Source organism: Staurois parvus, unplaced genomic scaffold (assembly GCF_062004578.1).
Source record: "Staurois parvus isolate SC_StPar_1 unplaced genomic scaffold, SC_StPar_1.0 ptg000003l, whole genome shotgun sequence".
In the NCBI taxonomy this organism is placed as follows: Eukaryota; Metazoa; Chordata; class Amphibia; order Anura; family Ranidae; genus Staurois; species Staurois parvus.
In genome coordinates, this window is record NW_028317799.1 from 1,092,501 (window position 1) to 1,098,572 (window position 6,072).

The 6,072-nt window shown below is 45.3% G+C and overlaps 1 protein-coding gene across 1 annotated transcript in view; it reads right to left on the reverse strand.

Annotated features, from left to right (window-relative positions):
• FASN (fatty acid synthase) overlaps positions 1-4,098 on the reverse strand; it is a 133,622-nt gene extending 129,524 nt beyond the window's left edge. The window contains exon 1 of the mRNA XM_089670659.1: positions 3,956-4,098. The gene's annotated coding sequence lies outside the window, so the exon portion shown is untranslated. The remainder of the gene's footprint in view (positions 1-3,955) is intronic.
• Between the last annotated feature and the right edge of the window lie 1,974 nt (positions 4,099-6,072).

The following is a 6,072-nucleotide window of genomic DNA, read 5'->3' on the forward strand; positions in this document are numbered from 1 at the left end:
TCCGGGGTTTAGTAACACTTTAACAGACAGGGAGAAGGCGTTGTCACATTATTGCAAGGTGTTCCTAAGCAAGGCCCTTCAAGGCAGTTTTCCTGGGTATTATTTTATTGAACGCTGCAGATTTAAAAAGATGGAAAATGACTTTTGAGAGGACAATGATATATTAAAGAATATATGAGATTTTAAAGATTGGCTTTCCATCTGCTTTAAAGTATAACCAAAGGCAAAACTTCCTTGTATTTGTATTAGAGTGCAGAGGGATTAGGACGCCTGTCAGGTTTGTATTGCTGTTTGTGTCCTTGTTAGGGGAATCCGCTCTCTTGTCCTGTTTACCATTACCAGTGGAAGTGAAAGGAAATCCCAAATGTTAGGTTGTCACCTGAAAAGGAAAAGGGGAAATTTGCCAAAGGGGCACACTAATTTGGTGACAACAAGGGATTACCTCACTTTGGAGGCATTTCTTTTCACTTCCTGTTGAGGCTATGGGACATAAAGTGAAGGGAAATCTCCCCAATGGGACACAAATGGCAATAAGTGGCAGGGGTACTAACCCTCCCCTACTATCCAAACACGAAAAAAGGTTTTGCCATTAGTTCTATGGTAAGGTCCATTCTCAGAATGAATCTTCATATGTCAGCACAAGTCTTTTCATGACTAGTTCTCTTTATTAGGTCAAAGAGCATCTTGCAAATGGCATCGCCCCATCTCGACCAATCAGTAATATGTATTGTATAATTATATATATATCATATATAAACACATATACACTGTATATTCCAGCCGGCAGGTGTATATTAGCTTTACTCAACAAATATATTTCACAAGAAGAACACTATACAGCTCTGGTGCCCAACCGGCCGCATGCAGCTCTTCGGCACTTTTTGTGCAGCCTTCAGAGCTCCTCCAGCCATCACTCTGTGCCTCCAGCCAATGACTCGTAAACCATGTCCCTAGTCTCTGATAAAAAACCTGTAGCATGCCCATAGTCTCTGGTCATCTCCTGTGGCATGCCCATAGTCTCTGGTCATCTCCTGTGGCATGCCTGTAGTCTCTGGCCATTTCCTGTGGCATGCCCGTAGTCTCTGGCCAAGCCCTATGGCATGCCCGTGGTCTCTGGCCAAGCTTTGTGGCATGCCGTAGTCTCTAACCATATCCTGTGGCATGCCCGTAGTCTCTGACCATGTCCTGTGGCATGCCCGTAGTCTCTGACCATGTCCTGTGGCATGCCCGTAGTCTCTGACCATGTCCTGTGGCATGCCCGTAGTCTCTGACCGTGTCCTGTGGCATGCCTGTAGTCTCCAACCATGTCCTGGGGCACTTCCACAGTCTCTCACCACCTCCTGTAACATGCCCAAAGTTGCTAACCATGTCCTGGGGCATTTCTGCAGTCTCTCACCACCTCCTGTAACATGCCACACTCACTAGCCATCTCTTGTAGCATGCCTGTAGTTTCTGACCATATCCAGTTTTTCTTGTGTCATGCCCATAGCCTTTGACCATATTCCGCTGGGTGTGTGCTGTTTCTGACACTAAACATTCACTGAATATTATGTGTGGCCCTTTGGTGATGTCAGGGGCCACATTTGAGGCCCCCTTTATTAGGAAAGCTGATCCTCACTAGTATACAGCATAGCACCGTAGAAACTTATCGACAAGAGGACAACCGTTTAATTACTTGGCTGCATTATGCAATTAGGAGCGGAGGATTGCGCCATCCTGTTGTCACCGGGTAGTAACACTGGAGTAATGAATTCTGCACCCTGCCTGTCACATTCAGCATCCTCCCAGCCATCCGCTTAGCTGGCCTCCATGCCATATGGTAACGCATACCAAGGCCATCGGGTTGCCTACTTCTAATCCCATCATTCCCGCTGAAAACAAAGCCAGCCACACCTGGAATGGGATAAAGAAGAAGGGATCTGGGCCGATTGTCCTCCATAGCTGCCTCTAGGCTGGTACAGTCTCGCAGCGCCCCTCCTCCCCCCTTACTCCATTTTTTTTTTCTCAGAGCCAACACAGCCTGTCCTACTTCTCTCTGCATTGTGCATCACTGGGGTCCTAAATCAACAAGCAATGTGCACAATGCGTCTACCCCACCCGGCCATCATCACCCACCACCCCATCATAATCCCTACCACATAAACCCGTCCTCTCCTCCCCCAGGCCTCCAAGGTGTCATTGTAAAGCCATTTGTCAGGCACACCTTGCTGCACAGCAACACTGATCACCATAACCAACTGCCACTTCCCCAAGCACGGGAGCTTCCATTCCATCCATTGTATCAATGACTGGCCAATCATCATCACATTCTAGACAACATTAACCCTTTCCTGCAACATCTCCTGGCTGATCATAGAATAAACCATAGAGTTATAACCGGAATGGTTAATATATAGGGACTACGTGGGAGCCACTGCTGTACGATCCAGGGTTAATGATCAGCCTAAGCATTCAGCACTGCTGGGAGATCCAGTGGCAGATCCTCAGAAGGAGCCTAAAGATCCAGGACTGCCCTCGAGATGGTCAGGAACAGATCCTCTACAGAAACCTAGGGGACCACCACTATGGTGAGATCCAGGGACAGATCTTCTACAGGAGGCCAGGGATCCAGTACTGAGATCCAGGGACAGATCTTCTACAGGAGGCCAGGGATCCAGTACTGAGATCCAGGGATGGATCCTCTACAGGAGGCCAGGGATCCAGTACTGAGATAAAGGGATGGATCCTCAGTAGGAGCCAGGGATCCAGCACTGAGATCTAGGGACAGATCCTCAGCAGGGGGCCAGGGATCAAACGCTTGGATCCAGGGACAGATCTTCTACAGGAGACCAGGCATCCAACACTTAGATCCAGGGACAAATCTTCTACAGGAGGCCAGGGATCCAGTACTGAAATCCAGGGACAGATCCTCTACAGGAGGCCAGGGATCCAGTACTGAGATAAAGGGATGGATCCTCAGTAGGAGCCAGGGATCCAGCACTGAGATCCAGGTACAGATCCTTAGCAGGAGGCCAGGGATCCAACACTTGGATCCAGGGACAGATCTTCTACAGGAGGCCAGGGATCCAGTACTGAGATCCAGGGACAGATCCGCTACAGGAGGCCAGGGATCCAGTACTGAGATCCAGGGATGGATCCTCAGAAGGAGCCAGGGATCCAGCACTGAGATCCAGGGAAGGATCCTCTACAAGAGCCCAGGTATCCACTACTGAGAACCAGGGACAGATCCTCAGTAGGAGCCAAGGATCCAGCATTGAGATCCAGGGATGAATCCTCTACACAGGATCTCAGGGATCCAGCACTGAGAACTCAGGGATGGGTCTTCTACAGGAGCTCAGGGATCCAGCACTGAGATCCAGGGACAGATCCTCTACAGGAGTCCAGTGATTCAGCACTGAGATCCCGGAAAAGATCCTCAGCAGGAGCCCAGGGATCCAGCATTGCTACTGTATGGGACCCAAGCACCTGGCCAGGGACACAGGAGTAGGTTAGGGATCCTCCACTACCATGAGACAGCAAGGCACATGGCCAGGGACCAGACATCTTTAACAGTGGCCTAGGGATCCAGCATTGCTGTGAGATGATCAGGGACTCGATCCTCTACAGTAGCAATGCTATGGGATCTAGGTACCTGGCCAGGGACAGAGATCTAACAGGGATCCAGTGCTGCTGTAAGATGGCCAGGGACAGATGCAGGGACAGATCTAGGGACAGATGTAGGGACAGATGCAGGGACAGATCTAGGGACAGATCTAGGGACAGATGCAGGGACAGATCTAGGGACAGGTGCAAGGACAGATCCTGGGACAGATCCAGGGCAGATCCAGGGACAGACGCTGGGACAGGGACCTATTGATCCATCCTGGATGAGGGATGATCAGAGATGGAGATCTATAGAAAACGCCCAGGGATCCAGCAGATGATCAGGAACAGATCCCCCCCAACGATCCCGTACCTGTGTGCCCTCTCCCGGCCGGTGATCCGGTGTCAGTCCCAGGGATGTGTCAGGTGGCGGGGTCGGTGTCTCTCCTCCTCCCCGGTGTGATGTCTCTCCTCTCCGCTCCTCTATTTAAATGACAGACATCCTCTGCCGGCCACGCCACATGGGCTGACAGCTGTGTGCATCCGCCGACCAATCAGAGGGGAGGATGGGCCCGGCGATGGGGTGATCCCGGCCCTCCCCGAAGAAGAGGGGGAGAGGTGGGGGGAACATCGGAGATCCCACACTGTGACTGCATGGCTGGGCCCAGGAGCTAGCAATCACTCACAAGGGGCTCTATAGGATCCCTCCCCCCAAAGATGATCATTCATGATTTTTTGCTAATGATGGAGAATTACAATCACCACACATCATACAATACTATACCCCATACATCTACTATGTACTATACTATACCCCATACATCTACTATATACAATACTATACCCCATACATCTATATACAATACTATACCCCATACATCTACTATATACAATACTATACCCCATACATCTACTATACACAATACTATACCCCATACATCTACTATATACTATACTATACCCCATACATCTTCTATATACTATACTATACCCCATACATCTACTATATACTATACTATACCCCATACATTTTCTATATACTATACTATACCCCATACATCTACTATACACAATACTATACCCCATACATCTTCTATATACTATACTATACCCCATACATCTACTATATACTATACACCATACATCTACTATATACTATACCCCATACATCTACTATGTACAATACTATAGTATACCCCATACATCTACTATATACAGTACTATACCCCATACATCTACTATATACAGTACTATACCCCATACATCTACTATATACTATACCCCATACATCTACTATGTACAATACTATACCCCATACATCTACTATATACTATACCCCATACATCTACTATATACAATACTATACCCCATACATCTACTATATACAATACTATACCCCATACATCTACTATATACTATACCCCATACATCTACTATATACTATACTATACCCCATACATCTACTATATACGATAATATACCCCATACATCTACTATATACGATAATATACCCCATACATCTACTATATACGATACTATACCCCATACATCTACTATATACGATACTATACCCCACACATCTACTATATACGATACTATACACCATACATCTACTATACACAATACTATACCCCATACATCTACTATACACTATACTATACACCATACATCTATTATATACAATACTATACCCCATACATCTATATACGATACTATACCCCATACATCTACTATATACGATACTATACCCCATACATCTACTATACACCATACTATACACCATACATCTACTATATACTATACTATACCCCATACATCTACTATACACCATACTATACACCATACATCTACTATATACGATACTATACCCCACACATCTACTATATACAATACTATACCCCATACATCTACTATACACCATACTATACACCATACATCTACTATATACGATACTATACCCTATACATCTACTATACACCATACTATACACCATACATCTACTATATACTATACTATACACCATACATCTATATACGATACTATACCCCACACATCTACTATATACGATACTATACCCCACACATCTACTATATACGATAATATACCCCACACATCTACTATATACGATACTATACACCACACAATACTATACACCACACAATACTATACACCACACATCTACTATACACAATACTATACCCCATACATCTATATACAATACTATACCCCATACAGCTACTATACACAATACTATACCCCATACATCTACTATATACGATACTATACCCCACACAGCTACTATATACGATACTATACCCCATACATCTACTATATACAATACTATACCCCATACATCTACTATATACAATACTATACACCATACATCTACTATATACGATACTATACACCATACATCTACTATATACGATACTATACCCCATACATCTACTATATACAATACTATACCCCATACATCTACTATATACAATA